The sequence below is a fragment of the Globicephala melas genome, chromosome 2, assembly GCF_963455315.2.
Source record: "Globicephala melas chromosome 2, mGloMel1.2, whole genome shotgun sequence".
In the NCBI taxonomy this organism is placed as follows: Eukaryota; Metazoa; Chordata; class Mammalia; order Artiodactyla; family Delphinidae; genus Globicephala; species Globicephala melas.
Genome location: NC_083315.2, coordinates 156988847 through 157006685, shown reverse-complemented (window position 1 = coordinate 157006685; position 17839 = coordinate 156988847).

Below are 17839 nucleotides of genomic sequence, written 5' to 3'. Positions count from 1 at the left end.
GGTGCAGTGGGATAAAAGCCCAACTGGAGAGGGTTGAGAGAGAATGGGAGGAGACAAAGTAGAGACAGCCACCATAGACAACTCACAAGAAAGATTTTTACTATGAATGGGAAGCCAACAAATACTGAGGATGGTTGGAGGAAAATGTAGACAAGATATTCTGACAGGGGTAAACCTGACAAGAGTTTTAAAGTCAATGTGAATAACCCAGTAGAGAGGGAGAAAATGTTGATGCAAGAAATATAGGAGCTAATTGCAGGAGTAACATTCTTGAAAGTTTGCAAGGAGATAATAAACAGAACAGCACAAATGGAGGATTCGATTTAGAGAGCAAAAGGACATATCTACTGTAGCAATAAGGAAGTCAAACTATCATGGTACAGGTTCATATAGATTTGTGGCAGTTCTCATATAGATTTTCTTTTTATTATTGAAGTATAGTTGATTTACAATGTTGTGTTAATTACTGCTGTACAGCAAAATGATTAAGTTATAAATATATGTTCATATGGATTTTCTTAATAGAAGATGTTGCAGTACTATCAGCTCAAAGTTATGACAGGGGGTTGGAAAAGAATGAGAGAGATTTGAGAAGAGAAAAGTTGTGAAAGAGTCCTCTTTGAGAATAAGAGAACGAATTTACCAGGCACATATTGAAGGATTGTCTGACAGTGTTGAGTATCCATTTGAGATTTGTGGTTATAAATTTTAGATGAATCTAGTCATCGAAGTATTTTCAGTTTGTTTTTTTTTTCGCCAGCAATGTTCTGATGCTACATGTGGTTGCATGTATATAGGTTTGTCAAGCAAGAACTTCTTAACAGATGAGCAAGAAAGGTTAAATAAAATTTCAATTTATTCATTTTATTCAAATTAGATACATTTAAGTGTACCTAAAATTAAAATATGGAATCTCATCTGAGTAGGGATATGAAGACCTGGGGAGACAAGGCATTATAGAAAACAAGTCTTAGAGTTAATGGATTGAAACTCTCAAAGAGATTAGAGTCCAGGTAGGCAATAAGTGAGCTGGAGGAATAAGAGAAAATGTTTAAAGAGTGGAGGGGTTGAAATATTTTGTAGTCGTTGCAGGTCTGGTGATGACTTAGGATAGAATCCCTGTGAGTGGGTGATGGTAATAGAGTGTAAAAAGTATTACTGATGCAAAATAGAAATCAAGGAATGGAAAGACATGCTATGAGAAACCACATAATAAGTGATAAAGTTATTTTTTATTAAAAAAACAAATTATTGCTTTTAAAATCAATGGTTACTTAACCATTTTCTACTCCAACACAACTAAGGGTTATAATACACCACCATCAACCATACAATACTTATTCTAAGGGAAAGGGTGCATTTGGGGCCATGCATCCCTTCCCTTAGAATAACCCCCTCAGAAGGTCAATTTTATAACATTGTGAGAGACGTGTAAGATATTTCACATTTGTTAAAGTACTTTCCCTCAACAGCCCTTCTTCTGAACCATTCCCAAGTATTACTAACCATTGCTCTTATTATACTAAATTCCTTAATGTTAATTGAAAATGCATGATATAATATTCCTCTATTATGGAAATTTGAAATAAGTTCTCTGAACAGTTTGACACAGTACAGGATTTGCTGTCTTCAAAATAGGCAGTGATCAAGGTCAGTATTACTCCAAGTATGGGTAATGATGGTGGTAATGTTCCAATATGATATCCAGAGTATTTGCATGGCTGATTTCCCACTGAAAGTACCATACAGAAGATCTATGTAAGAATGAATCAATTACTATATACATAAGTATTTGAGCCAGAGCTCATTTGTCTGGAGTTTAGATTAGATCTGATGCATGGAGGAGAAAAATGATTTGCTTTGAATGAATGAATAGCTAGTTTCTGATGCCGAACTATTGTGCCATTTGATCCTCTGAGATACCATTTTCATATATCATCCTGATTTTAGAGCTGAAGTATCTGAGACTTGAAATAGCTATATGATTGCTTGAGAGGGCAGTGTTTAAATGATAGACCTGGAATTTGGACTCATGTTTTCTAATTCTCAAACTCACTGTGCTCACCATTATATAACAGATGCCTTGCTGGTCACAAAGGCTATAATTTCACTCTTTCAGGGTTTGGTTTAGAGACTTGTAACAGTAACTGAGAATACTTTATAGATGATAGAGTAGGAATTTCATTTGTTGTAACAGCAGAATTTTCTGACATCTTAATAGAGGCTACTGAGTTGTTGAACAGGAGAAACACTGCAGGATCATAACTATGCTTTAACCTTAATCTAAATGCAATAGAAATGCATTTTTATTTCTTTTAGTTAACTCATAAAGAAAACCTCCAGATTGGTTTTTTTGTTTGTTTTTTACTCACATAATATTCTTTTATACCTCTCATTCCCTCCATGCAATCTCTTATCCTCATTCCCCAGGATATTTTATTCTTTAGGAAAAAGATGTTATTATATGCCTCAGGTATCATGATCTTATAATTTCAGTATTATGATGTAAATCAGCAAGCTTAATTAAAGTAAATGCATAAAAATATCATATAGCCACAAAAAAATACATATTTACTCACACAGTGCCTAGCCACCAGCATTGCTTATAGTAATATTACAGTAAGTTAGACATATATTTTCCTGATATCTGTGTTTAACTTGATGAATATTAATGCAAAACATCACAGGTTTAAAATTTTTTAATTAGCAAAAAGAAGAAAGGACTATTTAAATGGCACCATCCCTAAAAATAATAAAAACTGAAATATTATTTCCGTTTATTTCTGAAGACATCACAAGGTTAAATTTGAATATATTCACTTGTTTATGTTCTATTTATGTCATTAACTTTTTTTTTAAATGATTGATTGATTGATTGGCTGCGTTGGGTCTTCGTTGCTGCATGTGGGCTTTCTCTAGTTGTGAAGAGCGTGGGCTACTCTTCATTGTGGTGCGTGGGCTTCTCAGAGCGCAGGCTCGGTAGTTGTGGCACATGGGCCTAGTCGCTCCGCGGCATGTGGGATCCTCCCGGACCAGGGATCGAACCCGTGTCCCCTGCACTGGCAAGCGGACTCTCAATCTCTGCACCACCAGGGAAGTCCCTGTGTCATTAACTTTTTATTTAAAAAAATAGCTAGTAAAATTTCCATAATATGCATGGGGACTTCCTTAGCTTTTTCGTTGGATGCTGGTCATTCTTTTAATTATGGGTTCTGTACCACATTGATATAGCCCTTTCAAGACAAAAATCTTGTGATGCTGAATTTACATTACTGACACCAAGTCTACATCATGGTTGAGGTGGGGATGGCAGAGAATTAACATATAAGCAACTACTCTATATTCCTGGTATTTTGCATATACATATTCATTTAATATTCATAGTAGTCCTGGAAAGGGAAGACCAGAATTCCCACTTTACAGGTGAAAAATAGGAAACTGTGGGATATATAGTTATTAGTATTGGAGTCAAGTTTCAGTAACTTCTCTCCCTGCCTCTTGATGACAGCCACCACCACATATCCTGTGACATCTCAAAACTCTTCAGATCTGTCTGGCAATGGATAATTCATGCACCATGACTCCAACAAATGCCCAAATCTCTCGTTTCCTCTGTATGGTTTCTTATTTCCAGTCACATGCATTCATTTATTCTGTAAATTCCCAAATATCAGAGGCTGTGTCTTCTGCCTCCTATAAAATTCTGGACACTTTACAGTGGGTTGAACGACACATGCTGCTAATAGTTAGATAATACTATGAGTATTAACATAAACATTATTTTTCTTGACACATGTGGATCAAACTTTCTGCAGGCTGGTTTTCACATTCCATGTGAGTCCACATGGCATTAGAAACAGCCCATTGACATAATGTGAAATGTCTGCTCCTTTGTGTGGAAAGACAAAGGGCCCTATCCAGACAACTGTGCAAACATTAAACGGTACCATAAAATAAACTCTTAACATTATATATGAACACTGAAATCAGTATATTTTGTGAAGTGGTGAGTGAAAGGGAAGTTCAAGAACGTGAATAGTTATTTGGGCAGAGGAATACAGGAGTGGTATAGACATGGGACATTGCTCTGTGTTTTAATTAATCATTGACCAGCTGGGGAATGGATGAGATTCTAGAATCTGCTCGAGTGAGGGAGAGTGGATTGTGTGGTAACCTGGTCATGGTATGGTATGGTGTGGGAGAAGGCTAACAAAGGAGGAAAGGGAATGATGGCTTAACAAAAACAATAAAAACAAAAAAGTGTATAAAAGAGTGGGAATTTGAGGGAGAAAGGGGAAGAGGGTTTCACTACCTTCTGGAGTCTACAACAAAGACTGTAGAATGTGTGAAGTTCTGAAGTGAAAAGGAGAACAGTAGCAAAATTGGAAATGCTGATACAATGCCTTCACTCTATCTCTGCAACAAGGACCATTTGTTCACCGTTTAACCAACATCAGTTAGCACCTTAGCAAGATGAATGGAAAAACTGAATTATAGGACATGGAAACAAAAATGTAAATGTATCTTCTCTCCATGTTGCCCTGGCCTCCAAGGAAGGTGTTCTCAACCTATTCAGTATTGAAAGTTCTAGTGTTGCATGTAGAGAGTAAATGGTGTTCTTGAATTTGGACACTGACATAAATAGTAACATGTATGGAGACACCCATAATTAAATGTACGTTAAAATGTAGACAGCTTTCACCAGTTGTAAGTGCTACATTGCTCTTTGAATAAAATTCACACTTTTTCTGTGGCCTCCAAGATGCTGCATTAACCAGTCTCTATTTACCTCTAGAAACTCATCTCATGTCACTCACTTCCTTTTACACTATATCTTCTGTCAATCTCGAAATTATATTAAATGAGTTCATAAAAGGGCAGGTTTTATTTAAAGACAAGAAAGGAGGAAGTTAAATATGCCCATGGTTCATGTATCCTCTGTACTGTTCAATGCAGAGGCAGAGAGTACTTTGACAATTAACTATTGACATTCTAGTTCTCAAGCAGATGGTGCCTGTAGTGGTCTGAATGGTGACCTCAAAAAATAATGTTTTTGTCCCTGAAAATTGTGACTGTGACTTTGTTGGGGGGGACACAAAAGTCTTTGCAGATGTAATTAAGAACCTTGAGATAAGAGTATCCTGAATTACACAGGTAGGCCCTAAATCCAATAATGAGTCCTTATAAGAGATAAAAGGGAGAAGACAGAAACACAAGAAAAAGTGATGTGAATACAGAGGCAGAGATGGGAGGGATGGGGCCACAAGCCAAGGAAGCCACGGAATGCTGAGAGCCATCAGAAGCTGAAAGAGATAAGGAAGGATTCTTCCTAGAGTCTCCAAAGGGAGTGTGGCCTTGGCAATGGTTTGATTTCAGACTTTTGTCCTCCAGAGCTGTTAGAGAATAAATTCCTTTTGTTTTAAGCTACCTAGTTTGTGGTAATTTTTTTTTATAGGAGCTCTGAGAAAAGAACACAGTACTTAATGGTAAAGATGGATGTATCGGGATTTGGGATTTTAGTCATCAAAATTATTTAACTAACTCTCTTTGATCTAAACTGATGTTTAATAAACAATCATTTCATTATGTACTAGTTAAGTAATTTTTTAAAGAGGAAAGACAGTGTATTGGTCAGCTAGTAAAATATTATTGTTCTTTTGACATATTTATTAACATAATGGAATTCTAGTTTACTTAGTAATCTCTTATGAGTTTGGTTAAATTGGCTCAACCGAAAGATACTGATCAAATTAAGGTTCCACAACACAGTTAAAATCCTGGACCTTAGTATGATTACAGTAAGAGGGGCAAGACCCTGTACGTCTTTGTCAGAGATGTTCTCAGGAAGACCAGAAGGGACCATAATATTATTTATCATGGCCAAAATTTGACATAAGAAAGTTTGTACATAGATTTATTCTTGTACTAATCTTTAACTTGGTGGTAGAAAGCATATGGAGTTACAAATCTCAGAAGAAGGTAGAATTGAAGACAAATATATAAATAGGAATCTGTAGATACATTAACTGTAGAATTTTCTAGGATGAATATGATAATACAGTAATATAGAAGGAGCTTATATCAAACTGCACTTACATGGCTCACAGAAATGTCAGAGCAAACATAAATAAACCAAATAAAACATCACATACATAAAAATATGTCAGAATTTTGAAGCTGTATGTATTTCATTCCAAAGTTATCATAGATTACTTTGAATGATATGATATATATTATATATATATTTGTTTTATATATATGCATGTGCATGTAATATATGAACAAGTATATATCTTTAAATTCCTAGCTACTCTTTATATTAGATATAAAGATTTAATAAGAATATGCTTCAATTGTTGAGTCTCATAAGACAACCTCTATATTGGGTATAGGTAATGTGGTAGAATGGATGTGAAACTAGAACTTTGTAATGCCATGATTAAAGAACCTGCTTCCAATAACCACATCATAGGAAATTGTGTCCTTTATACTCCACCAAAATAACATCTTTGATTTGGTTTGGGTCACTGCCCTATATAGGGGGATAGTGTAGATCGCTATGTTGCAGAGAAGTCAGGCCGGTATAAATAAATACATACATAAATTAATAAGAATACCACAGCGTTGTTCATTTATAGAAATTATATAATAATAATAATAAGGCATGGGAGAAACTGAAGAGTAGAAAGAAAAGGAGGAGGATAAAAAAAGGAATAAAAGATTAATTCTAAGATGTGCATTGAAATCAGAGGATTTGTGCCAGGTACTTTTATTCATTATGTCTAATTCTCCAAAGTCCTGTATATATTATTACCCCTTATTTAGGAGTGAAGAAATTGAGGCTTAGAAAGATTAATCATTGTGCCCCAAATCAAAAGTAGTTCAGCTGGATCACGGTACCAGGTCTATGGGTCTCCAACATTGACTGGCTTTTTCTCCCCCTCTAATGATGGGGAGAAAACACAATCAGTTAGTAATCCACAGATTAAAAGTAGGTGGTTGCTTATGTGATAGGATTATTCTTTTGTTCCAAATTGCCCTTTTTGCAGTCCCTCTGTGGGCCTGAAATATTCATTCCTAGGTATATTCTCTTGAACTGCAGAACAGTTTTTCAAACTCTCCTATTAAATACAAACAACTTACTGTAAATAGTTTTATTTTAACTCATGTGTGCCAATCAGCCTGTTTCATTAAGAAGAAAAAAAAGTGCAGGGCAGTTTAATTGATTGTGTGGAGACCAGAAAAAAGGTGGGAAGATACAAAAGGTCTGGCAAATCAAGTTCACACTCTAGTAAATGAGCTATTTTGTAGCCCTTAAATACAAATGAGATCTCAGTGGTAGAAAACGGATTTTTCCTAATAGTTTATCCTTAGAAATATTCCAGTTTTCCTTAAGGGATGAAAAAAACTGATTCAGTGAAACGGAAGTGAAATACAGTTATACTCTGTGTAGGAAACAACAGTGGAAGGAACTCTATCTTTTTTGTGAAAGACCTACCTCATAATGGCAATAGAATGGAGATGTTACTTAGTTAAAATGTCTTCCTGGGGAATTGAAAGAGGCACACTTCAGCCAATAACACTCTCCTTTCTGGGAATACAACCAAACCTTAGAGAGAACAAACAAGTGGCATCAACTGGCTATATGATATACAACGGCTGTAAGATATAATGCCTAAGGGGGCGTTATAGCTAAGAAGTTGAGATTCTGGTGTTTGGAGTCAACTAGTTGTGTTAACCCCCAATTCTAACTTTTTATAACCATGTCATTGTGAATGACCTACTTCTTGTCACAAGAATTTTCTTCACCTATGAAATGGAGAAATGAATAGCATTGTTGTAAGGTCTAATTCAGCAGTATGTATAAATAACTTATCTCAAAATTAGGCACATATATGTCTCATTAAATGATGGGTTTTATTAGCATCTTCATCATAATCACCATCATCCAGTTTTCCTTACAAGATTCGCATTTAGCAAATCAATATGTGAAGATTTGAGGTTGACTATTTTTAGTGAAAGACCCTAGGGATTAACTATGTGAAGTACATACTTGCTGAAGTCAAGGATATTCACAGGTTTCAGGAAAGGTGGTTCCTTTTCCCCCTTTCCCCACAAATATCAACTGCACAGCATTTGGTGATCCTACATAAATCTGATTGGCCTTAATGGCACATTGATGTTGTACATGTTATATTGATTGGAAACACCAGCTCAATAAAACACTCCAACTAGGTATTTTGGCACTTATGAATTTATACACTGCCTCAAGTTCAAAGCTCTGATCCTTGCTAACTTTTAACATATTCTATTCCATCACTTTGGAGCCAGAATATAATACATATTTTTTTTTCAAGTGAACACATTTACCCTGGCTGAGAGGCCAAGTAGCTTACAATAAAAATATTTACTCTTTCCATCTTGATAAATTGGGAATATAGCTTTTTCAAGCTAGTTTTGTACATGAGAATGAATAGCTTTTGGTAGTTGTCAGTATTGACTACTGTTATCCTTTACATCCACAGTAAAAATTTGTCAAGAACAACATAAAACTGTACATGTCCATGCTCTATCCAACATTCTCATCTTTAATTTGTGATAATCAAACCCCAGGGCCTAGAAGTGTGACAGCCATAGTGCTGCTATTCTGTGTTCCTGTCCTTTTAGCTAGGTTTTTTTTTCTTTTTTTATAAATGATAATTTCTTTTTTATCTGTTCTTTTCTAGAGAAGCAACACTCTCTCTGCTTATGCCTACCATATTTTCCTCTAGTTTCAATGAACAGCTATCTAATTTTCCCAGTGACTCAGGATCTGAGCTTTTGTGTCAGTCAGACATGGAAGGAGATACATAATGTTTCCAGCTTCTTTTTTCTCTAGGAATCTGTTTCCTGAATTACATCTGCAGCAGACAGATTATACTTATAGGTAGTGGGTGTTCCTCAAGTATTATAGAATCCATTTATCTAGCAAGGATTGTTTTCAGTTTTTATATGTATTTAAGTGACAGAATGAAGAAGTTCCAGTAAAGGCTTTAGCCAAATACTTTTTTGAACCAGAAAACTGATAGGGTTTCAGTATTGACTTTGAAATTAGATAAAAATAAATTTAATAATAACCATTATGCTGACAGATATAATTTCTGACAGAAAAAGAAAGAAAAAGGAAGACATTAGTTATATTTATCAAAATTAAGAGGATGGGAAGAACAGTGAAGTATACAACATTAAGATTAAAAAAGATGGCAGATTCAAGGGCAAATGTATTAATTAAAGCAATAAATGTGAATGGCTTAAATTTCACTCTTAGAAGACAGATTGGACCAGAAACAAAGTCTAAATGTATGGTACTTTCAAGAGGTTGTCTAAAACAGAAAACACAGGGAAACTAAAATGAGATGATGATCTCAAACATGCCAGGAAAGCATGTGAATCAGGAAAACAATATTAATGTTAAGAAGTATGCACAATCAAAAAGCATAAACTAGACAGATAATTTCCACTCATGATATTCAAATATAAAGCAAAAAATGGATGAATTTTGCAATAAATAAGACAAGTTAACTATCATCATCTATAGAATATTGAAACTATAAAAATATGTCTAAAGGAAGATTTTAAAAAGAAATAACTAGGTAATTTTTAAAATGAAAAATATAAATTACCAATAAAAAATATTTAATTTTTCTACCAATAAAATGCATTCTAGTTTATTATGAAGCCTCTTAGTGCTTGTCAAGTAATCTCTTGCAAGCTGACAGATGGTAGATAAATTTTATAACTTTTTTGGAAGGCAATTTTGCATTATATATAAAAATCACAAATCCTTTGGCCATGATATTCTTAGAAAGATTTATATTCAAATTTGTTGAGCATATCATTATTCAAAGGTCCATAAAGTTGGAAACAATTCAAATGTATCACAATATGGGAGTTTAAATATAAATGGTAATAATGTTATCCAGTATTTAAATAGTACGTATCATGTTGCAGGCATTGTTTAAATCACTCTACATATGTAAAATCATCTAACTAGAAAAACAATCCTATGAAGTAGGTATTGTTTTTATTCCCAGTTTTCTTATATGAGAACTGAGAGAATGAGAAGTTAATGAATTTGCTCCAGTTCACATGTCAGTAATGGTAAAGCAGTGGTTAAAGCTCAGGCAATCTGACCCTGAGGCTCAGGTTCATAGTCTCTATGCTATAAAGTTTTTCAACTGAGAGCATCCATTATTAAAGAATAATTTGTATCCATAAAAAGTATGATTTTAAGAGTTTTTTTAATAATATGAGAAAATGTCTATGATATTGGTAAGTGAAATAAAATTTTACTTTGCAAGATATATGAATACATAAAACCAAGACAGGATGATTTATACAAAAGGTATTGCCAGAAAGGAAGGAATAGATTATTCATAATGGTTTTATATCTTATGAATTTCCCAACATTTCTAAAATAAACTTATTTTAATAAAAATACATAATAATTGTGGCAGTAAATGATCAGTATTTTGTACCATAACCTGTCTACTATATGGTATCTTTATCATCTAGTAATATTGATATATTGAACAAATAAGCAGCACCAGAAGTTCTTGGAACAGTGCCTATAAAATATGTATTTATTCTTATTGATGAATTCTTATTCAAAACTATTTAAAAAAATGTATGGCAGACTGGTGGCATCAAATCACAGTCTAAATCTGAATAACAAGTTACAGCTGACTGTGAGGGTGGACACAGAAGTAAAAATAATATACATTCTTTCTAAAAAGAAAGAAAACTAAAATAATCTAGCTGAACTTAGATGTAACAACAACAAAACAAAGATTTCCAGGACTTTTAGGCATACCACAAAATTAACCTGCATAAAAAAATAACATATCTCAGTTTTTCTACTTCAACACACTTTGTCATATTTCACAGTTCCAAGATATTCTTCCAAAATGTTGAGCCATCGATCTTTGTTCTTCCTCTTCCTCCCTCTGTTTTTTAATGCAAAATGCAGAAGTTAGAGGAAGAGGAATAAAACCATTTGCCAGAGAGCCCCAGCCCTTTAACTTTCTCCTTGCCATCCCCCAGGGTAAAATGGTTTTGTACAACAAACACAAGAGCCTAACTCTTGATTGAACTTTTTCAGAACTGACACAAAAATATCAAATAAAAGAGTCAGAACAGAAACAACTCCTGTAATAGATGAGCAGAAAAATAAGCCTCATATTCAGTAGGGTGGTTTGGTAAATATTTAGAATTTGGAATAAGGCCATGAGACATGAGTAGACTTCAAAACACACAGTTTTAAAAGGAATGTGTTAATGAGTATTTGGGGTGAGTGAAGGAATAATAGGAGTCTATTTCTGTCTAGAGATAAAATGTACTTATTATTTGGCCCTCTGCCCATATTCATACTATACCCTAATTCTCAGCCTAGAAAGGTTCATTGCCAGGGTTATTGTTCAAAATGCAGCATGGATCCTGGCACTCTGCATAAAACCTGAGAGATTTCCTCCATTTTCTTCTGGTGAGATTGAGATCCATGTTGATGGCATCCAGAACCATTTATAACCCAATATCAACTGCATTAACCACACCCCTTTCTTACTCAATCCCTCTTGCTAGAAAAAATTCTCAACATTCCAAACAAACCAAATTTTTCAAACTTCTGTTTTTGCACATCTTATTCAATCTACTTAGTCCCTTCACCTCACCTGGTACTGAGATTTCCCTTTTTTTTTTTTTCTCTATTTACAATTTTGGCTCTAACTGTGCATGAAAAATATTTATATCTGTGAGTTCCTCAAGGAAAGAAACCATAACTTTTTCATTATCATATTTTTAGCACCAGCACAGTGTCAGGCCCAAACAGTTAATAGATATTGATGGAACTAAGAATGAAATGAGGTATGCATTTGTTGGCAGACAATATTAAAATGAAGCAGGTGCAGTTGTTAAAAAATCTGCATTTCATTTCTAAATAGCTCAGAAGTGAATACATAATTTTTCCTAAATTTCTAGAAAAGAAAGTTTAAAAAACAAAAAAAGCTCCTCATAAAATCTGTCTGTTTCTGCAAAGACCTAAGGACTATTTTGATAATCTGGCTGTGAATGAGTCACCAGCTAAACCAAGATGATTCACAATCTGAAAGGATCTCAGAGGGAACATGGAAACAGCCTGGAACCCCCTTGCTCATCCATCCATTGATTATCAGTTTGGATGATGACTGAAGTAAACCAGGCAATATGATCTGTTTTTTTGTTTGTTTGTTTGTTTTTACTGTTTTGTCTTTTTGCTTTCTGAAAAATGTGTCTTCCCATCACATCCCTACAACATTATGTGTTTGGTTATAACTCCCTACCTTCCTCTTGTATACACTCTGGTATTGTGCATTCCTGTGATGTCTTCAGAGCTCCTAATGACATTGCTGGCACCCATACTCTGACTGCACCCCCCTCTTATTAGAATCTTTCAGTAATTTGCGATTTTCAGAATAAATCCTTTCAGTTCGTATACATTTTTTTATTTGTCCTCAAGTGCATAAGTCTGAGTTATTATAGATCCTTAGTTAATAAAACTCTCATCACTAGCTTGCATTAGGTCTCTCTTATTCCATTTATTAATTTATTCATTTCTTTTATACTCATCCTTACTCTTATCCCATGTGCAACCATTCTAACATGTTTAGTGTGCTTGATTTTATTCACATGTGTTCTTATAAAATAATATCATGGTGTGTGTTTTTATGCATTCATTCTGTTTATTATTCACTCAGCATTATGCTTTTTCCATGTTGTTGTGTACACATTTAGTATATTCATTTTACTGCTATGTAGTATTCCACAGCAGATACCTACTATGTTTTATTTATCATTCCCTGAGTGATGGCTATCTAAATTACCTCCAACTCTTGTCTTTGTGAACAACACTGTGATGAACATCCTTATATGACTGTGTTCTTTTGCAAACATTTCTCTGGGGTATACTTTTGGAAAGGAGATTGGTGCATCAGAGGGTATGTATACATACATGTTGACTTTGAGTAAGCACTGCCAGATTACTCTTCAGAATGGCTGCACCAGTCTACACTCACCTCAGTAGTATTGAGTTGGCCAAAAAGTTCGTTTGGGTTTTTCCATAAGATTTTACAGAAAAACCTGAATGAACTTTTTGACCAACCCAATACAGGTGTCTACATGCCCACCAACACTTGGCAGATACACTCTCTAATCTTTGCCAACTTGCTAGGTGAGACAGATATCTTGCTGTTTTAATTTTATTTAATTTTCTGATGAAATTGAGTATCTATTGACATGCTTCCTTGTCTTTGGGCTTTTCTATAAAGTGCTTCTTCATGTTCTTTGTTCATTTTTCTATTTGGATCCCTGTTATTTTCTTTTTGATAACCTGGCAAATTTTATAGTTTATCCATTATTGTTTTTTAATTAGAAATTTCAAGTATCTTCTCTTAATCTTACATTTATTAGAATTGCTCTTTTGTCCTTCACTCAGAGAATTAATTTTGGTGTTATCTTTATTTCATTTATAATTTGTACTCTTGTAGTTTTATATAAAAATATATTTTCCCTTGTGGTTGTCTGTTAAGTTTTTAGATTTGCCTTTGATATTTCTATCCTTACAGATAGGGTTCAGTTTTATTTTCTCCTTAGTGAAGCTATTTTCCCAGTGCCATCTGCTAAACTGTTTGTCCTTTACCAGTTTGTGGTGTCATTTTAATCACAGAGGTTAAGTTCCCAAATAGGTAAGAAACTCCTTTTGAAATAACTATTTTATTGCATATGTTTATTTAAGTCCTACTGTGTCATTAACATACTGTTTTTATTAATAAGACTTTGAGTATGTATTTTACCATAAAGCTTTCTTTTCTCCATTTTCAAAGGTAAATAAGCCCTCTATGGTCCTTAATTCTTCAATACAAATTTTTAAATGAATTTGTTAAGCTCTCCCCCAAAATCCACCAGAATCGTTGATTTTGATTGTGAAAGACTGAATATAAAAATAATGTCCAGATCATATATAAAAATAGAATTCTGACCCATAATCTGCAGTAACCAGCCCGGGAAATGAACCCATTATCTACAGTAATCAGCCCAAGAAGCCAGCCTATTATCTATAAGTTAGATTTATGAGAAGTCAGACCACTATGTCTAGCAAACAATCAAGGAAACCAAACAATAACTCCTGGAACAATAGGCCCAAAACAGCCAGGACTTGATTAATAACTGATAACTTTCCTAATTTTTGTCCCCACTTCCAACTTAGGACCAACCAGAGAGAGTCAAACGTGCACCCCTAAACAATCACATAAGATCTGCTTCTGTTAAGCCCGCCTGCAGTTTCTCCACATCACCAGCCTCTAATTAGGGCACACCTAAACCTTCCCTTGTAAAGCTTTCTCACTCTTCTGCCTGCCTTTGTTTTGAGTCTCTGCGGAAAGGCAAGTGAGGGTGGTGGCCAACTCCCTTGGTATAGCAAGCTCTGCAAAGATAGCTTTTGCCTATTTTAATTTGGTAGCCTTGTTTATTTCCTCATTTCATTTAATGTATGGATTAATCTGGGAGTAAATGAAAGATTTATAATGAGCTGTTCCACCCAAGAACATGGACTACATTTCCATTTTTTCAGAATATATTTTATTTGCATTGTTTTTAAGTAATCTTTGTAGAGGTATAATCTTTATCAGGTTGATAACTTATATTATTCAGATTCTGTTTAACTCTGTTTTTCTGCTTAATCTATCACTTCATTAAAGGGAAATTCTAGAATTTCTAGACACAACTGTTGAGTATTTCTCTTCAATTCTGGCTGCTATCCATTTGATGCTATATTTTGCATTTATATCAATATGTGGCCTAGAGGGTTGTATATTCTTGCTATATTTTCCACTTAGCAGTGTATTGCCGTCTCTCATGTTATTTTTTGCCTTGATTTCTATTTTCCCAGATGTTAAAATGCCACTACAATTTCCTTCTTTCTTTTTTCCTTTCTTGCTCTTTCTCTCCCTTCTTTCTTTTTCTTCCTGCCTTCCTTCCTTCCTTTCCCAGTTGCCTGGTATAAATGTTTTCTTCTCTTTATATTTCCTTCTAATGGAATATATTTTTTGTTAAGATTTCTTAGATTTTATTTTAAATCAAATTGAGATTCTCTGATGCCTATTGTGAACTTTATATTTACTGAAGTTACTGACATATTAGAAATCCTTTGCCATCTTATTTCATGAATTCAATTTCTTGTACTTTTTTATACATTCTTTTCTCCTTTCCTCCATTTGCTTACATTATATTTTCTGCTAATGTAAAAATGATATTTTCTATTTCTTATGTTAAGTGCTGTTTACTTACTGCCTGTACTCATATTTATTAAGCCATCTCGATTTCTTACATTCATCAATGAGTATGTCCTCCCCTAATAAGACTGGTACTTTAACTGAATCTGATATCCCTTGTTGCCCTACCCTCTTACCTCAGCTTGTGTTAATATTGTCTAACGACTTAGTTCTGGATGTTTTGATGGTGATTTTTTTCTTTTATTTTACCCTTGACTTTTTAAACAATAGTAAACTTTCTTAAGTTATTTTATTGGCCTTACTTTCATACATCTTGCAGTATTCTGCTGAATTTCTTTCTCTTAATTGAATCTTCTTCCAGTAATTTTTTTCAAAGCAGATTTGTTTACAAAATTTGAGAATTTTTTTAAACTATGCTCTCTTATTTATTATAAAAATGGATTATCCTAGACTTCATGTGTTAATTTTTTTTCTTTTTTCTTTTGTCTAACATTCATTTAGTATACACATATATTATTATAATTCATTTCCCAGTGGTGTGTTGAGTTTGCTTGTGTTTTGAAGTGGCTGTAATGCTAGTCTGCCCAGCATCTGTATTGCCCTTGGCCAAGGGATTGGGTGTCCATAGTGGTTATACTCAGTGGTGGGCATATGGCCCAGGATGTGCCAGTCAAGTTATTTCTCCCATGTTTACCTTATTTTTTTCCAGTTTTATTGAGATATTGTTGACATATAACATACATAAGTTTAAGGTGAGCAATGTGATGATTTGATCATGCGTATACTGCAAAGTGATTACCACAGTTGAATCTGAGTCACCCTAAAACCGAGTTCCTCTGCCAAGTTTATGATTAACAACTCTATCCAAAAAAGTTATTCTCTTTCTGGTAGTGAACCTGTTCCCTTCAAGATTGAGGAGTATAAAAGAAAAGGGGGGATTGAAACCATATATAAGCCCCAGTATCCCAGTCTTTTGAAGCAAAAATCTTTGGGTTCAGCCTCCCAGGCCTCCCTAGAGTCTCAAAAGCCTGGCTCAAGAGTTAATGATTAAGGAAATTTGAAGATGTAGAAACAAAGAATAGATGTTGGGCTGGAAAACTGGTAATAATTTAGACTATAAATCTGCCACATAGGAGAATCACTGAACTCCCAGTTCCCTAAAAGATATAGATAAAGGCCTGACACACATTCCTACGTTGTTTTTATAGAAAGCAGGCCCCTACCAGATGAAAACTATTTACTGCAAAGACAGAGACCCCAGACCAGTTGAAACCAGAAAGTTGATGATGCTCAAAACTTCACCTGAGAATTGAGCACAAGCTGATCAGGTACTCTGTGGTGCTCACCCTCACACTGCCTTTAAAACCTCTTCCCTGAAAGTCCTCAGGAAGGTTCTGTAACACAATAAGGTTAATTAACACCTCCAACCTCTCACATAATTACATGTGTGTGTGTGTGCACGCGCGTGTGCATGTGTGTGGTAATAGCAATTAAGTTCTACTCTCAACAATTCTCAAGTATATAATACAGTATTGTTAATTATAGTCACCATGCTGTACTCTGTCAGAATGCAACCAAGTAATGCTAAGTAACTTGTCTTCAATACCTATAGCAGTGAGACTAAGATATTTCCAGATTCTAGGACCTGATTCTATAATAAGAAACACTGAAGGATATCAAAAAGTAAAAACTGATATGTGCATGCATAAAACATGCATTTATTGGTAGGATGTTTCCTATTATATAGCATATGTATATGATATTTTTGTGTCTACAACAGTAACTTGTAATTTTATGCACTTTACACCTTACCAGGGTCATTCTAATTACATTTCTTCTTTAATTCTCACAGGAATGTGATGTGGGTGTTTTCATTATTCTTACATGAAAGAGGGGAAATTTATTCAAAGAGATTAATTAATGTCCCAAAGCTAATAAGAGGTGAAGTTGGGACTCATCACCTCCTCTAGTCCAACATCCAAACCCAGTTGTATTAGGGAAATTCAAAATATTAATGACTAGTATGCTTGATAAATCTGAGACGTTCTTTCTCCTGGGTCTTCTTCTATCAATAATGTATAATTATAAATAAAATGTTGGTGTATGCTTTTACAGTAAGTCCAAAACATTTGAGTATTAAAATCCATGGAAAGTGTGAATTGATAACTGTTATGCAAGATGTTGGATTAGCCAGATCATGTCATTCTTTATATCTGTACCATTTCCTAGTGTGTAATCTTAGCAACACTCCTTAGCTTTTCTAAATATCTATGTTGTCATCTGTAAAATGGGGCTATTCATAGTACTTATATTAGGGATATTAATAGTATTTATGTAGAACCGGGTCAAGCATATAGTAAGCCCTCAAAAATGGGTTAGTTGATGCTTTTAGTAGTAGTAGTAGCTTCCGTCTCATAGTTATCACCACCACCACAACATCATTCTGCCTGGTTGAGTAACAGAAGTTAAAGCTGGGCTTTCATAATTCAGCTGGGAATCATTTACCAAGTGTTAAAAAACAAAAAGCCTATGAGTGC